Source organism: Peromyscus californicus, unplaced genomic scaffold (assembly GCF_007827085.1).
Source record: "Peromyscus californicus insignis strain IS unplaced genomic scaffold, ASM782708v3 Scaffold_5__1_contigs__length_169319896, whole genome shotgun sequence".
NCBI classification, from domain to species: domain Eukaryota; kingdom Metazoa; phylum Chordata; class Mammalia; order Rodentia; family Cricetidae; genus Peromyscus; species Peromyscus californicus.
In genome coordinates, this window is record NW_026294573.1 from 111,154,004 (window position 1) to 111,171,641 (window position 17,638).

At 46.0% G+C, this 17,638-nt stretch overlaps 1 protein-coding gene and 1 long non-coding RNA gene across 2 annotated transcripts in view; one reads left to right on the plus strand and one right to left on the minus strand.

The window, feature by feature from the left end:
• Window positions 1–7,077: 7,077 nt before the first annotated feature.
• Window positions 7,078–15,645, minus strand: LOC128096650 (uncharacterized). The gene is made up of 2 exons (XR_008213692.1): window positions 15,501–15,645; window positions 7,078–10,649 (listed from the first exon to the last, which is right to left on the minus strand). It is a non-coding gene; the product is annotated as an uncharacterized LOC128096650 (long non-coding RNA).
• Window positions 15,646–15,829: 184 nt separating this feature from the next.
• The window catches only part of Mob3b (MOB kinase activator 3B), a 198,114-nt gene continuing 196,305 nt past the window's right edge, over window positions 15,830–17,638 (plus strand). Inside the window, exon 1 of the mRNA XM_052716480.1 lies at window positions 15,830–16,010. The gene's annotated coding sequence lies outside the window, so the exon portion shown is untranslated. The remainder of the gene's footprint in view (window positions 16,011–17,638) is intronic.

Here is a 17,638-nt window from a genome sequence, read left to right on the forward strand (position 1 = left end):
GTACATCTGTTGCAGCAGCATGCAATGCATTTGCACACCTTTAGAAGCATCAGACTCAAGCCACTGTAATCAGTACCATGGAGTGTCTTCTCCCCTCATTCTGCACGCAAGTGTTTTTGTTCAATGCTAAGAACCTTTAATCCACTTCAGCAAGACTTTTTCTCTGACTTCCAAATAGACTCTGCCCCTTTCTTTCTTTCTTTCTTTCTTTCTTTCTTTCTTTCTTTCTTTCTTTCTTTCTTTCTTTCTTCCTTCCTTCTTCCTTCCTTCCTTCCTTCCTTCTTCCTTCCTTTCTTTCTTTTTTCTTTTTCTTTTCTTTCTTTTTTTTTTTTTTTTTTTGCCTAGACACACAAAGAGGACTCTAGCCCTTCTCTAGGGAGCTAAGAAAAAAAAATCTTAAAAATAACTTGACCAAATGAATTCGTCTGGCAAAAATAACCTCACTACATAAAATAAACTTTGGGGTTTTGCAATAGCAGTTCCTGAGAATGTAAACAACCCCAGGGCCTACATGAGCTGAATCACTTGCTGAACACTAAGAGTCCCTGGCCCAAATTCTGCAAAACTAATGAACACCTTCTGAAACTAGGGTCAGTGCCTGGGAACAAGGAGGGGACAGAGGCATCGACAGCAGGACAGGGAATCTTAGGACTAGACACTGCACGTGCTGGCTTTGCTAACCTAGGGCAAGGGTGGTGAGGGGTGGAAGAGGGTATGACAACCTGCGCATTCCCTAGGGAGAGCCAGAGTGTGGGCACTCTCATGAAGTCACAGGAAGCCCCTGCAGGTTTCACCGTGTGTTCTGTTAACAAGATAATGGCTCCATTGAAACTGTAATAACATACTTGGCCAACAGAGCCCACACTATTATAATAACCGCATACCCAGTCCTAGTTTTTCAAGCATTATGATATTGTGTTCTTTCTAATGAAGCCCATACTGTTCTAATGAACTTACAGCGAGTTTAGGTACTAGAATAATACTTGCTATATGTAAGAAGTACAATTATAATTTTTATTTGTAAAGCTCTCCTTCAAAGTATTTTCTCGTTCTCCAGTGGTATTCAGCTCCCTTTTAGGTGGGAAGCACTTTGCCAATTTCATGTCTTAGGATGAACAAAACTTGGGAGAGATTTAGAGAAAAGGGACAGTTGTTTTTCTTAAAGGCTGGAGCCCTCTGAAGCAGTTGCAATACCCCATAAATGATGGAAAGATTGGGGTAAATCTTGACAATGTGTTTCAGGTATGGAAAAAAACTCATAGTCAAGTTAGCAACATGTACATTATTCAGGTACTGAATAATGGCCAAGTGCCAAGTCCTTTATAGATAATTTTGCATTTAACTTTCATAGCAGCCTCCTTAAGTGTATATACCCAGGGTACACAGAACACCAGAGCATAGGTTAAATGGCTATATAGACATGCTAGACACTTTCCACAAGCACTCAGTATGGTAGTTTGAATAGGAATGATCCCCATAGACTCATATATTTGAATGTTTAGTCATTAGGGAGTGGCACTACTTGAGAAAGTATGGCCTTGTTGTGCTGTGGGATGGTCTGTATGTCAAATGTGTTGCTGATTGGTCAATAAATAAATCACTGATTGGTCAATGGCCAGGCAGGAAGTATAGGCGGGACGAACAGAGAGGAGAATGGAGAGAACAGGAAGCTGGGTGAGAGAGACACTGTCAGCCGCCATGATGAGAAACAACATGTGAAGATGCTGGTAAGCCATGAGCCATGTGGCAAGGTATAGATTAATGGAAATGGATTAATTTAAGCTGTAAGAACAGTTAGCAAGAAGCCTGCCACGGCCATACAGTTTGTAACCAATATAAGTCTCTGTGTTTACTTGGTTGGGTCTGAGTGGCTGTGGGACTGGCGGGTGATAGAGATTTGTCCTGACTGTGGGCCAGGCAGGAAAACTCCATCTACATTGTTGGAGTCATTGTGGCCTTGTTGAAGGAAGTATGTCACTAGGGGGTGGGCTTTGAGCTTTCAAACGCCCAAGCCAGGCCCAGTGGCTTTCTTTCTTCCTGCTGCCTGTGGATCAGGATGTAGAACTCTCAGCTGCTTTTCCAGTACCGTGTCTACCTATGTGCCTCAGAATAATGGAATAAACCCCTGAAACTGTAAGCAAGCGCTAATTAAATGTTTTCCTTCATAAGAGTTACTGTGGCCATGGTGTCTCTCCACAGCAATAGAACATTGACTAAGACACTCAGCTTTTCTCCTTTTCTCAACCTGGAAGTTGGATTGCACATCCCCTTACAGTAGAACTCATCATGACATGACTCTTTGTGGCCAGTGTAACATGAACAACAAATATCACTTTTTGTTGGGGGGTGAGGAGGCATCCAGAGCCAGCTGGAGAATATAAGCACTGCCTCTTTCTTACTCTTCCATGGTGACCATGACAGACTAAGCCCTGTATAGGAGCTCCTGGGGCAGAGCCCTATTCCCGTTCCCATCAAGATACTAAGATGTGCATGTCACAGAGTTTGCACTTTTATGCCACTGAGTTGGGGAGTTCGGAGAGCTATAGTCATGGCTCTACACAGAAGCAGAGCCAGTAAGACATAATATTTAGATACCTTTAAAGACAGATTCATTGTGGAAATTATGGAAATTGAGACACATGTTTCCAGGGGCTGAGTAATTCAGCCTGCCATTTTCAAGCTAAAGGGAAGACCATGATGTATTTCAGCCTAATGGCTGCTGATGGGTGTGTGTTTGCTAGGGATGGAGATGCAGTCAGTATAAATCCTACAATCCATGTGCCTAGGAACCCAGTGCTCTGATGTACAGGACGGGGAAGTTGGGATATCCCTGCAGCAGAAGAGATAGCAAGTTTCTCTTTTCATCTCTCCAATATGATGCATTCACACATTGGTGAGGGGGAATTTGGATCAGAGACTGATTCAAGTGCTCATCAGTCCTGAAATATCCTCACAGACACATCCAGAGTTCATGTTTAACCAGCTATCTGAGCAACCCTTACCTCGGTCAAGCTGATACATAAAATCAGCCATCATAAGGGGGTGTTTGTTCCTATTACAAAAATTGACTAGCAAACAAAGTCCCCAGCTGATTAGAAAATGTTCCTCCATTGTATTAGACTGGGTTCTCCAGAGGAACAGAATCGATAGAATATATATTATAAAGGGGGAGTTACTGATTTGGCTTACCTAATAAGGGCTGGGTAATCCAATAATTCCAAACAGCAAAAGCTGGAGAACCAGAGACTGCTGGTCACTTCAACCATACAAGGCCAGTGCTGACAGCCTGGAAGCTCTCTGGAGAATTGCTGGTATTGGCCCATCACACTCCAAAGAAGCCTGAGTGTTACGGTGGCAGATGATATCAGCCGCATACACACTGTGACTCAGAAAAGGATCACGCTTGCAATTCACTGCAAGCCACCTTCCTCCAACTTCTTCCAGCCCCTTGGAAGGTGCCATCCACATGCATGCAGATCTTCCCTCTCTTCCCCCACGGTGCATTCCTAAATAGCAACCCTCCCTGGAAATATCCCCACAGACACACAGAGAAGCAGTTCACTGGTACCAGCCTCTTGAACAGTTGAGTTGACTTTCAAGACCAACCATCACAATTGCACTGGCCACACCACAACCTAACATGCTATACTTCCTTCCAGGTGGAGAATGATAGCTAATCGTCTTCTAGCCAGCTTCAAGAGACTCATAGTCCTTATTTGCAGTGACAGGAACTGAGATTCCTTGAGGGGCTGGCCAAGACTGTTGGGTAGCATAAACAAGGAGGATCGGGGAGCTTCCATTGAAGATTCACTCAGAAGAGAAAAGCAGTCAACACTGTTCTGTTTCCTTCCAGGCATGTTGAGTCTACACTCTGAGTCTTTTCTCAAAGAAGTTCTATGTAGGGAGTGTTTCTTAGAAGAGTCCCCAGCTTGCACTGGCCTCTGTCCCAGGGTCTCTCTTCTCCAGAGACTAGGCTTGTTTCTCAATAGTCCCCACAGCAGCAGACTAGTCAGAGCACAAGATACTGTTTATTTCCAGGAGTCTTAAGTCTGTCTATTTGGATTTACCATCAAAGCAACCTGAACAATGATGACTAGAGTGTAGGTTGCTTATCTGGGAAGCAACTCTAGGAATTGGGAGATCTGGCTGACTGGAACATAGAGGAAAAACCGAGGGTTTGAGCTGAATAAATTTGTCTCGAATGAATTTGGCAAGTGGCCACTTCATGCGAGTGGAGCTAATTTTCTTCGGTCTTTAGGAAACGGAAAGATGCCTTGTCTGCTTACTGACTCTGATTCCCTTTCGATTGTCCCTGGGGGCGTTAGCCTCCCTCCCTGCAGCAGCCACTATGCTTGCTCCTGGGTTGAACAAGCTCCTGCAGCTGTGGAAACAGTCTTGCAACAGACAGTGAAATGATATCTGATGTGCACTCAAGATCTTGGAAACCAGCCATTTCATAAATGCACTGGAATTAGAAATGTGTTGAGCACTGTATACAGAGCACCAAAGATGTTTACTCCACCAAGCTCTACTCCTCGAACACTCATAGCAGATTTTTTGTTTTGGGTTTTTTTTTGTTTTTTGGGTTTTTTTTTTTTTTTTTTTGGTTTTTCGAGACAGGGTTTCCTGTGTAGCTTTGCTCCTTTCCTGGATCTCACTCTTAACCCAGACTGGCCTCGAACTCACAGAGATCCGCCTGCCTCTGCCTCCCGAGTGCTGGGATTAAAGGCGTGCACTGCCGCCACCCCGCCGCCCGCCACTGCCACCACCACCACCACCACCACCCAGCTCATAGCAGTCATGGGGCTGGTGATGTGAGAAGACACAAAGTCATGAGCCTCAGCACCAAAGAAATTCAGGGTAAACCTGGAGCGTAGTTCCCAAACTCCAAAAAGTAGATAATAATACCTACTATTCAAGGTCATTGGGAAGATTGGACTGTATGTGATAATGCTCAGGACAAGCCTTGACACCTAGTAGATGCTCAATAAGCATTGGTTCTCTACCCTCTATCAACAAAGCCTTTAGAACTACAATAGATGCTGAGGCAGATGGCCTTGAGGTTTGGGGGGGGGGGGGTAGGGTCTCTCTAACTCTTTACTTAATGGTTCCTCTACAAGTATTTGAATTCTTTCCATAGCAAGTTACAGGCATCCTACTCAGAGTAACAAAACAAGGGGGTATTTGACTTTCAGTTGTTTCCAGGTGCTACTGGATATAGAAGCGCCAACAATGTCATTGTCTTAGTTTTCTATTGCTGTGAAGAGGCAACATGACCGCGGCAACTTGTATAAGAAAACATTTATTTGGGGTGGCTCGCTTATAGTTTCAGAGGTGCAATCCTTTATCATCATGACAGAGAGCATGATGGCGTGCTGGCAGATGTGGTACTGGGAGCTGAGAGTGCTACATCTTGCAGACAACAGGAAGTTGACTGAAAGTCGCAGTGAGGGAAGCCTGAGCGAAAAAAACCTCAAAGCCTGTCCCCACTGTGACACACTTCCTCCAACAAAGCCACACCTCCTAATAGTGTCACTCCCTTTGGGAGCCATTTTCTTTCAAACCATCACAGTCATTAACGCCTTCTGTTTGTGTTTTCTTATTCTTTTCTTTTCCAATATTAGTGGTGGGTTTCCTATGTTTGAGAACGGTGAGAGAGTTTTAGTGTGCTGCAGCTGGAGTTTTTTCTCCAGGTCCTGTCGAACCCTGGCAGTCCGACAGCCCACTTGTAAAATAAACACACAGACGCTTATATTATTTACAAACTGTATGGCCGTGGCAGGCTTCTTGTTAACTGTTTTTATATCCTAAATTAACCCATTTTTATAAATCTGTACCTTGCCACGTGGCTCGTGGCTTACCAGCATCTTTACATGTTGTTTGTCATGGCGGTGGCTGGCAGTGTCTCCGACCCAGCCTTCTATTTTTCAGAATTTTTTTCTTCCTTGTCCCGCCTATACTTCCTCCTGCCTGACTACTGGCCAATCAGTGTTGTATTTACTGACCAATCAGAGCAACACGTTTGCCAGACAGACCACCCCACAGCAGTGTGCACCACTCTTGGTTGGTGAACTTGAAGGGTGATGTGTTAATTCCTAGGAGGGAAGGTTCCTTCAGTTGGTCTCACCTGGATGATGACCGACATTGTGCCTGAAAGTGGGGAAGGAGGTCTGAAGTCACTGCAGAGCATGGTCTGGGGCAGCGTGTTCCTGCCAGGGAGGCTATAGGGAAGGCTTACTGGCAAACACCAGTCATTAACACAAAGTAAGAGGCAGGGCTTGAGTGGGGAGAGAAGAGGGCTTGACAGGCCTCTGGTTAATAAGAATGACACCTGGATAGGCCCCTGTGATGGCTAGTTTTATATCAACTTGATACAAGCCAGAGTCATGTTGGAAGCAAGAACCTCAATTGATAAAATGCTCCTACCAGATTGGCTTGTGGCCAAGCGTAAGGTACATTTTCTTGATTGATGACGTGGGAGGGCCCAGCTCACTATTGGCAGTCTTACTGCTGGGCTGGTCGTTCTGGGTGCTATAGGAAAGCAGGCAAACCTGTAAGCAGCACTTTCTGCTTCAATTCCAGCCTGTGGGTTATTGCCTTGCATGCGTTCCTGCCTGACTTCCTTCAGTGAGAGAAGGTTACCTGGAAGTGTAACCAAACTCTTGCTCCTCCAAGTTGCTTTTGGCCATGGTGTTCTGTCAGAGCAATGGAAACCCTAACTAAGACAGCCCCTACCCCTGTGGCCACACCAATGTGGGGAGGCAGGGGTTTATTTACGGTAGTTTCTGCAGTGCCAGCGGAATCACAGATTTCTACCCAGGCACTGAATGTAGCCTGCACTGAGCTTCAAAACAGAGCTCTTTTGGAACAATGGGAGTACTCAGCACATTCATCTGGTGTCAAACAAAGCCTGGTTGTGTGGCCCTCTTCCCATGTGCCTTCCTCGGAGAAGTAACCAGTGCTTTAGGAAAAGAAACAGGAAATAGCATATCAGGATAGCTCATACTAGGTGTCTTGGACTGAAAAGATTTCATATAAGCTTTTTAAATTAATTACTGGAAAAGTATAATTGAAAGCTTTCAAGATTTCTAATTGCATTTTTATTTATTTACTGTGTGTGCGTACACACACATACACACACAAAAAAATGTGCATACACCCGTTTAGTGCTGTGAGACACATGTGGAGGTCAAAGGACAAGCTGCGGGAGTTGGTTCTCTCCTTTCACCATATGGGTTCCACATCGGCAGGCCATCAGACTTGGTGGCAAGTGCCATTACCAACTGAACCATCTCACTAACCCTAATTGAATAAAGAAATACTAGAAAAAGATAAAATAAAATTACCTAAATTTCTATCACCCCCCCAAAAAAACCTTTTTATCAATATCATGTATGTACTTGTCCTTATCTATATAGTAACAGTGTAGCATTTTTAAGTAGCAAAACTAGAATCATACAATACATGCTGCTTAGTAACATACTTTGTTGATGTATGATGTATATACAGAAAAATGCACAGAGCCTCAACCACAAACTAGCTCACTAGATTTTTATTCTTTCTTTTTTTTTTTTGGTTTTGAGTATTTTGTAGTTTTATTTTAAGATTGTTTTTACGTGTGTGTGTGTGTGTGTGTGTGTGTGTGTGTGTGTGTGTGTATGTGAATGATGTGTGTTGTTATGATCTGAACGTGGGTCCTCTGGAAGAACAGCAAGAGCCATATCTCCAGCCCTTTGTGGTTTTGTTTGTTTGTTTGTTTGTTTGTTTTTTGGTTTTTCGAGACAGAGTTTCTCTGTGTAGCTTTGCACCTTTCCTGGAACTCACTTGGGAGTCCAGGCTGGCCCCGAACTCACAGAGATCCGCCTGGCTCTGCCTCCCGAGTGCTGGGATTAAAGGCATGCGCCACCACTGCCCGGCCTGTTTGTTTGTTTTTTAATTGATTGATTGATTAATTACTTTTATAGAAGGTCTGTCTTTAGTAACTTTTGGTCACTATGAACAAAATACCTGGCAGCCTAAGTGAGGAGCAGCGTCTTTGGGCTGAGAAGGCACGGCACAGTGACTGTGGTGAGAAGAAAATGCTGGGAAAGCTCCCCAGAGCTCAGTGAACGGGAAGCAGAGGAAGGAGCCCAGAACCCAAAAACAAGTATAACCTGGCCCTAGAGACCTATTTCTGCAAAGGAGGCCTCGTGTCTTAAAAGTTCCACAGCCTCCCCCAAACAACGCCACCATTTGGGCACTAAGGGTTCAAACACTTGAGCCCAAGAGGGACATGTAGATTCAAACCATACCAGAGTCTCACTGTGCTGCATGGGCTGGCCTCAAATTCCTGGGCTCAAGTAATTCCTCTATCACAGGTGTGTATGCTCCACACATGGCTGTTCATATTTTTTAGTGACTGCTCAGTGTTCCATTGTCTAACTATACTAAATATATTTAATCAAGCCTCTGGTGGTAGACATTAATTTATCTGCCAGTTAAATCTAGTCAGGCAAACATTTATTGGGTGCTTCTTATGGACCAGGCATCAAACTGACAACAAAATTTAGTAACTAAACCAGAGCCATAGTCTTACTAATAAACAAATGAACTAATACAACCACTTAGGTTTTATTGCTCAAGAGGCCTTGGGTCAGCTGAATAACTCTATTGATAAGCCTCGACCCAATTCAGCCGAACCACTTGTGATGTAAGGTGGGGAAAGTAAAGGAAGTGAGCATCAGTGTGTTCTTTCAATAATACCCTAAGGAATGGGGAAATTGAAAGTAGGATGAAAGAGGGCTGGCTGGCAAACAAACTTCTCAAAGGAAGGAATTTTTAAAGGAAAATTTCACCAGACTCCTATGTCATTAACTAAGAAGACTGGATGAACAGTAGCCTTTGGTGGGGGAGGCACTGGAGTAGGAGATGGGATAGTATGGGATATGCGGGATACTACCTTGGTTATTGGCTAACAGTGACACAGAAGTCTCACTCACTGACCAAGATTACCACAGGCATCTAGTGTCAGTGTTAAATGTTAACAATTGTGCTGGCAGAAAATACGCTTTAGGTAATATAAATCAATCCGTTTAAGCCACTTCAACCCATGCACTCATCATGCATTACCTCACATTTGCATCACCATTACTCCACCATTACTCCAGTGCTCAGGAGGAGCCATGCACACTGACTTCTGTGACCCAGAGCTCATTACCATAAATTCTGTTCTCACAGATGCTCCCATAAAACAGGGAGATTAATCTCTTGAGCCTTGTGCTTAGCCAAGGGTCCTGAACACAGAGTGGAAGAAGGTAAGGCATAAGTGTGGCCTTGCTGTTGGATACTTGCCAGGTGATCCCCTAGATTTGTGAACCCTCTCTGCTTGAGCTAAAAATTCTTGAGAAGGCTTGTTTGCTGTTTGTTATTAACTACCTGGAGCAATTATAATTAATGTCCGCTGAACGCAGCACCACTGGGTAATCAAATTCTAAGCAGACACATATATGATAAAAACTGCTGTTCACGCAGTTTGACCATGGGTCCATTGCAGTCCGTGATGAAACAAGCATGCTCTTTACCTTTCCTCTGCCGTCATCCAGCTGTTAGGAGGTTGTCATGGTGATACTTTCCCAATACCTTTTGTTCTTTTGGGGGATGCAGAAAGGAAGTGGTTTGGTAACAGAATCTTTCCCAGATTTTCCTCAAACACCATTGAAGACCAGTGTGTCATTTCCTTTCATTAAAAATGTGTCAGTTGGAAAGCTTAGAGATTATCTTGTGCTGACTGGGATGAGGCAACTGAAGTTTATTTAACTGGCACCAGGCTACTTGAAAAGGCTCTCTTTTCATTGTCACTTACAGAAGATGGCATCCCAAGGGACAGTGAAACGTCTAGATTCAATGCGCCTGGAACACATGTTCGAGTCTCTTACTTTTGTGAGGGACTCCATGTGGAAGTGTGAGAACTGTGCTCAGAAGAGCTGGTGGCGTTTCTTGAGCACCTAACAGGTGACAGGCAATTGCTGAGCATGTTATGTGCGTCTCCATCAAATCCATACAACCACCTATAGTACTATCACAATTTAAATCTCAGCTTGCTGAGATTCAGCCAGGTTCAGCTCACAACTCTGTGTCTCTGACCCTGGAAGGTGACCCCTTAGTTGACACACCATCTTGTCTCTCTGGAGTCTTTCAGGTGAGGTGAGCATGTTCCTTCTGCTCTCCCTGTAAGAGCTTTCAGTTAAGATTCACAGGTCCTCTTCCTGTATCAAATTCCTTAGTTACATTCCTTGCAAACCTCGTGAGGACTCTCTGAAGCAGCCCCAAAGCTGGCCATATTGTAAATTTAGATAAAAATGCATTTGTGGCCTCTTCACATGTCGAGACACATGGCGCAATTATGGGCATAAGAGCTGGACTCAGTGTTCCAGTCTGACTCGTGTAGTGTTGGACAAGTCACTCATCATCCCAGTGGGTTTCTTTCTCCATGCAAAGGAAATGATAGAGCTCATGCTTGCTATTCTAGCTTTTCTTCTGTTGCGGTGATAAATACCATGACCAAAATCAACTTGGAGAAGAAAGGGTTTCATTTCAGCTCACACTTCCTGACCACAGTCCATCACGGAAGGAAGTCAAGGCAGGAATTCAAGCAGGAACTGAAGCAGAAACTGTGGAGGAACAATGTTTACTATCTCATTCATTGCCTCCTGCTCAGCTAGCTTTCTGACACTCCTACCTAGGAATGTAACCCACAGGGGACAGTGTCCTCCCTCAACAATCATCAGTCAAGACAGTTTCTTATACATGTGTGTAGCTTAAGTTTTCCTGCCTGGCCCACAGTCAGGACAAATCTCTCTCACCTGCCAGTCCCACAGCCCCTCAGACCCAACCAAGTAAACACAGAGACTTGTATTGGTTACAAACTGTATGGCCGTGGCAGGCTTCTTGTTAACTGTTCTTACAGCTTAAATTAATCCATTTCCATTAATCTGTACCTTGCCACATGGCTCGTGGCTTACCGGCATCTTCACATGCTGTTTGTCATGGTGGCGGCTGGCAGTGTCTCTCTGACTCAGCCTTCCACTTCCCAGCTTTATTCTCCTCCCTGTCCCGCCTACACTTCCTGCCTAGCCAATGGCCAATCAGTGTTTCATTTATTGACTAATTAGCAACACATTTGCCATACAGAACATCCCACAGCACATGTGGTCACAGGCCAATCTGATCTAGACAATATTGAGATTTCTTCCCAGGTGACTCTAGGTTGTATCAAGTTGAGAACAGAATTTGTCACACATTTGCCCAAAGGTCAGGAATAGGCTAGTTACTGACTGTCACTGCCAATAGTTGTTCTTTTCAAACCTTACACATCTAAGGCAGCAGTTCTTAACTGTGGATCAAGACCCCTTTGGTGGTATTAAATGACCCTTTCACGGGGGCCGTATATCAAATATCCTATCAGATATTTACACTGTGATTCATAACAGTAGCAAAATTACAGTTATGAAGTAGCAATGACAATAATTTTATGGTTGGGGGTCACTGCAATGTGAGGAACTATATTGAAGGGTCACAGCATTAGGAAGGTTGAGAACCACTGATCTAAGGCATATCAAATTATGCTCTAAATCCTGAATTATGGGCTAAAATTACCCTTTTAAAATGAAGTAGAGGCTGGAGCAATGGCTCAGTGATAAAGTATATTGGCTACAGTTCCAGGGGACTCAGGTTCAATCCTCAGCACCCACATGGACGCTACCAACTGTCCCAGGAGAACTGATACATTTCTGTGTCCTCCAGGAGCACTGTATGCACGTGGTGCAGGGACACACAGGCAGGCAAAACACCCATAATGCAAAATAAAAAAAAAAACATGAAAATGATAGCTAACATCTTTGGACGATGCTTACCCAGCAAGAAGTTGGTTTTTCTCCTGTACTTCTCACTTTTTGAGTTACAGCTCCAGATCGATGTTTGGCAATTGCTTCCGGTGACTTTTCCCCACTAACTGTTCCCAAATCTTGTGAACTTTCCTTTGGTCCTCAGTCTAGCATTTGGGATCCCAGTCCTTATTATGTAGCTACATGACCAGCTCTCCAAACAATTTAGAGCATAGTTCAATTTTCTCTGTCTTCCTCCATCTCTGCTTAACTCCAGCCATGCCTACCATTTCCAAGCTCAGCTCAACTGCCCCATCCCTAAGATCTGCATACTCCTTTCCACGGTCAGTTCCCTTTCTCCAAGCGCTGTAGATAGTTCTGGTCATTTTTTTTTTTCTCTATCCCAACCCTCTGCATAGTCTTCTTTGCACTGCCGCTTTTGTATTCTCTGGCCATTCTTATTAGATTATAAGCACCTTTAGGACAGGATCCAGGGCTGCCTTTTGCCCCGTGACAGTAGCAGCGAATTGTGAGGGTTACAGCCATTGCTGAAGTCACACTGCCAAGACTCTCTAATACTGTTTTCTAAATCTTGACCTTAGGCAAGGTACCTCCGTTTTAAAACCTATACTCACTCACCTGTACCTAGCGTACAGATATCTTGTGAAAATTAAGGAAGATATTCCAATAAAGTGCTCAGCAAATACTTGCCATACTTTGGGTGTGTGGTAGGGATTAGATATTGCAATGCTTACAATCAAGTCTTTTCATTGATTAACTTAACGAGTATTTATTGGCTGTTATGTTGGTCTCCTTGGGCTGCCATATCAATACTATAGACCAGGTGGCAGAGACAACATCCCGAGACAGCAATTTTGGAGGTTGGGGTCCGGAAGGCAGCAAGGTTGCTGTCTAGTGAGAGGCCTCTTTGTGGCTTGCAGATGGCTGCCATCTTGCTGTATCCTTGCTTAGTGGAGAAAACACTCTCTTGTTCTCTCTTCTACTCCTCTACCACTTTGTATTTTTCATTATAATCTTCCACTTGGTCTTCTTTCCTCGGCCACTAATCCGATATTAGAGTCTTACCAGTCCTCATGACTCCTTCAGTCCTCAAAGCTACACCTCTCCTTGAGAGCTAGGACTTCAGCATATGTATTTTGAAGGACCTGCTCACTAAGTGAAACAGTCTAGGCATACAGCAATGAACAAGATAGATGAAAGTTCCTGTTTACATCCCTTCTGCTAGAAAACAGTAAGTTGGTATTTATAGACACAATAGTGCCCCCCAATTACATAGCATATGTTTATAACCTGTGGCTATATTACATGATAAAGGGGAATTCATTTGCAGTTGAGACTGAGTTTGCTAAACAGCTGACCTTCACATGGAGAGAGAAACCTGGCTAGACCATGCTTCATCATAATATATTAAAAAATTATTATGAATGTTTATGTATGTGTGCCTGCATGAGTTTATGTGCACTGTGTGCATGCAGAGGGGTCTGCGGAGGTCAGAAGCGGGGTCTGATCTGCTGAAACTGGAGTTATAGGTGATTTTGAGCCACTGACAGTGCTGGGAACCAAATTCCGGTCCTCTGGAGGAGCAGCAAGTACTCTTTTTTCTTTATTTATTTTTTTTAATTCATTTTACATATCAACCACAGATCCCCCTCTATCCTTCCTCCTGCTCCGCCACAGTCTCTCCTCACTCCCCATCCCCTCCTCCAAAAGGGTAAGGCCTCCCACAGGGAGTCAGCAAAGCCTGGTACATTTGGTTGAGGAAGCCCCTCCCCCCTGCATCAAGGCTGTGCAAGGTGTCCAGCCATAGGTAATGGGCTCCAAAAAGCCAGCTCACGCACCAGGGATAGGTCCTGATTACATGGCCAGGGGCCCCTCAAGCAGACCAAGCTACACATACTGTCCCGTATGTGGAGGGTCTAGTCAGGTCCCATGCAGGTTCCACAGCTGTCAGTCTAAAGTTCTTGAGTTCCTACAGCCTGTCTCTTTAGATTTTCCCATCATGACCCCCACCCCCTGCTCATAGAATCCCTCTTCCTTCTCTTCGGCTGGACTCCTGGAGCTCGGCCTGGTGCTTGGTTGTGGATCTCTGCATCTGCTTCCATTAGTTACTGGATGAAGGCTCTATGATGATAGTTGGGGTATTCACCAATCTGATTACCAGGGTAGGCCAGTTCAGGCACCCTCACCACTATTGCTAGTAGTCTAATCTGGGGTCACCCTTGTGGATTCTTGGGAATTTCCCTAGCATCCCTTACCCCATAATGTGCCCCTCTATCAAGATATCTCTTTCATTGCTTTCCCACTCTGTCCCTCCCCTAGCTGGGCCATCCTGTTCCCTCATGTTCTCATCCCCCATATCCCCTCCCCTCCATCCCCAGTTTACTCATGAAGATCTCCTCTGTTTCCCCTTCCCAAGGCAATCCATGCATCCCTCTTAGGGTCTCCTTGTTACCTAGCAGCAAGTACTCTTAACTACTGAGCCATCTCTCCAACCCTGCTCATGTTGTTTTTAGCCTTGAAGTTTCTGGCTTATTTTCCCCATAGAAAACTAATATGGAGTGAACAAAGTGCAGTGTTTAGTGTGTCTGACAGCAATTCATTGAATGGAGGAAACTGCAGCAGGCCATGTGGGTAGAGGAAGGATACAGTTGGAAGGGAAGGCTTCTGAGCAAAGAGCTAGAGGGAAAAGGCAGACTCTCAGCCGTGATGTGACTGGGAAATCCGGGCATAGCAAGTACTAAGGCCTTGAGGCAGGAGCTTCCCAAACATTTCTGTGAGCCTAGAAAGGCATCATGCATAGAGAGACATTTGTGATGGAAAGGCTGGTAGCAATGAGGTATAGAATATATATATATGTATATGTATGTATATATACATATATATGTATGTGTATATGTATATATATATATGTATACATATATACACACACACACCTAATTTATCTCTACTTTGTCAAATGTGTAGTTGCAGTTATGGAATGCAATACCATACCCAATCAGTATGCATTAAGATGTTCTATAAGAGAATAAAGACATGTAGATAAATTCACTTTTTTTCCCAGAGAGTCAGCTCATGTTCGAAGACTCTTACCATGAACTAAGAATACTTCTTATAACTGGTTTACTCTTAACAACCACCCTGGGAGGTGGGTATGACTTCCAGCATTTTTTTCAATGATTTAAAGCTACTTTCTGTAGTGTGTCAGGCAGTCCAAGGCATTTTACAACAGTCAGAAAATTGTGAAGAAGGTTAAGTCCTTTGGCTCTTTCTGGGTGCCTTGGAAAAAAACTTTTGTAGACTTTAGTTAGAGTTTCTACTGCTGTAATAAAACAGCACGACCAAAAGCAACTTGGAGAGGAAAGGGTTTATGTGGTTTATGCATTCTGATCGTAGTACATCATAAAGGGAAGTCAGGACAGGAACTCAAGGCAGTTACCTGGAAACAGGAACTGAAGCAGAAGCCATGGAGGAACACTGCTCACTGGCTTGCTTTTCATGGCTTGCTCAACCTTCTCTCTTATACACCCTAGGACTACCTGCCCCAAATTGGCACCACCCACAGTGGGCTAGGCCCTCCTACGCCAATCATTAATCAAGAAAAATGCCGGACAGACTTACCAATAGTCTATCTATGGAGGTATTTCCTCAATTAAGATTCCCTCTTCCTAGATTTGTGTGAAGTTCACAAAGCTCAACAGGGACCGCAGTCTTTCTGGTCTGGCATTTTTTTTAGCTACGCTGGCCAGCGGATCAAAGGAGAGAAACTTCTTAGACTGCACATTGTCTCAGGCCCTTGTGGAGATTAGAGGATCCTAAAGGCAACAAGACTCCTCTTGCCCCCACGAAGCTGCCTTTCCAGAGGAGGCCGCCAGGGGACTCCGCTCTGAGCCGATGAATTGCAGTGGCGCCCGGGCGGGCTGCGCGGCGCGCTCGGTGCATGTGGGGGCCGCATCAGAGCCGCGGCGGCTGCGTCTGGAGTCGCGCGTGCTGGCCAGGAAGCCCCTCGCGTGGATCTGCCAAGCGTCGCTGCTCCGGCTGGAGGAGCTCACTCCTTTTCTACCGCTCCAGCCGCAGCTGCCCGCGCGGAGGACGACAGCAGGGCCCTAGGCTGAAGGTTAAAACCCCACGGTAAGTAACCCTTCCGAGAGCGGGGAGGAGGCGCAGTCCCGCAGCTTCCAGCTCCGGATTGTGCCCAGGAGGGCCGAGGTGCGGGGCACACCTGGAGCGGATCAACCGCGCGGACGCGGGTCCTAATTCCCTCCTCCGCGAGCTTCCGGGGTTAGAGTCTGGTTTAGACCGGTGCGGGCTCCTAGGCTTCTCTATGCCTCCGGGTACGCACTTCCCGGGCTGGAACGTGAGTCCAGTTCCCACCCAGGGATCCTTGGCTTTGATTTGAAACACCCACCCCAGCCCCTTTCAGGGTGCAAATCTCGCCCCGAACCCTTTCTGAATCGCAGATGCGGGTAGGGTGCGCGTTGGCCTGCGGCGGCGGGAAGAGAAACTTTTACGAAAGTGCATCTGTGCAGGGGGACGCGCCCGGGCTCCTGGAACCCAGCGTGGGGACTGCGTGGGGCTACAGCTCACCGTTCGGGTTGTCCCCAGGCTACTGATGCCTCATGAAGGGAGGGTCTTAAGAACAAATAAATCTTGCTCAACTTTTGGGCCAACAACTGTCAAACATCTGGAATCGCAGCCCCTCCCTTTCCTGCACCAGAGAAGGTGAAAACTAAAACTTTCCTTTGGTTTCTCCTCCCCGCCACTGGACCCCCCAGGGTTGGGTGGTTAGTGGTAAAGAACGGCTCCCCGCCTCCTGGAGCGTGGCAGAGGCTCCAGACCACTCAGGATCCCTCCCAACCCCCCTTCAGACCCCTCTGTAAGTCTTCCCGGCTGAGACAGGGCGACAGAGCCATTCTCATCCAGCGGGTGAATGGCCTTTTGTTTCTCTGCGGTTCTACTATTGTTACGCCTCTAACATCTGGTGGGGCTGCGGCGGAGAGGAAAGCCCCTTTCGCCGCTCGCGGGCCTTCCACGCCGGCCTTGGCGCGAACTCGGGTCAGGGATCCCCGCCGGGGAAGGAGGGGGATCGGGACAAGGCTAGGCCGCCCCACCCGGGCTTTGCGGTTAGAGGGCGGAGGGAAAGTTGTTCCTAACCCCGCCTCCCAGGCTGCTTGTGGCCCAGGGCGCATTTCTTAGATCTTATCCCCAGCGAATCCGAGACGGGTGTCGGGTCGAGAGAGTGGCCGCGAAGTTCTCGAAAGCCAGGAGATCTGCGAGAGGGTCCGAAGGACTTCCAGTGGCTAGCTAAGCGCGTGTGGATGGCCCACAACCCGGGCGATGGGCGCGGGCTGGCACCTCATCTGGACGGAAAGCCCAGGGGTGGCAGATTCTCAAGGGCCGAGGGGCAGGGATGAGTGGAGACTGAGATGACCTGGGAAGGCTAAAGACTGCCTGGAAATAGTGGTGTCGTGACTAGCTGTGAAATGTTCGTGGACTTTTGACTTTATCTAAGGCTCCAAGTTTAAGTCCCAAATTTCTCCCAGCAATGTAGAAAAAGCAGGCCCCGACTACACAGTACTGGTGGCAGATGCGGCCCGGAGCACTGAGAGCAGGTGGTTTGGGGTAGGCCCCGGTTCTCCAGAGGGGGGCGCCTGTTACGACTATAGGAGGTCGGGTTTCCCGGAATAAATTGGGCGCTTACACGTAGTGCTGTTAACGAGTGTGGGTTATTTATTAATAAGTCTTGAAGGGACAGGGAG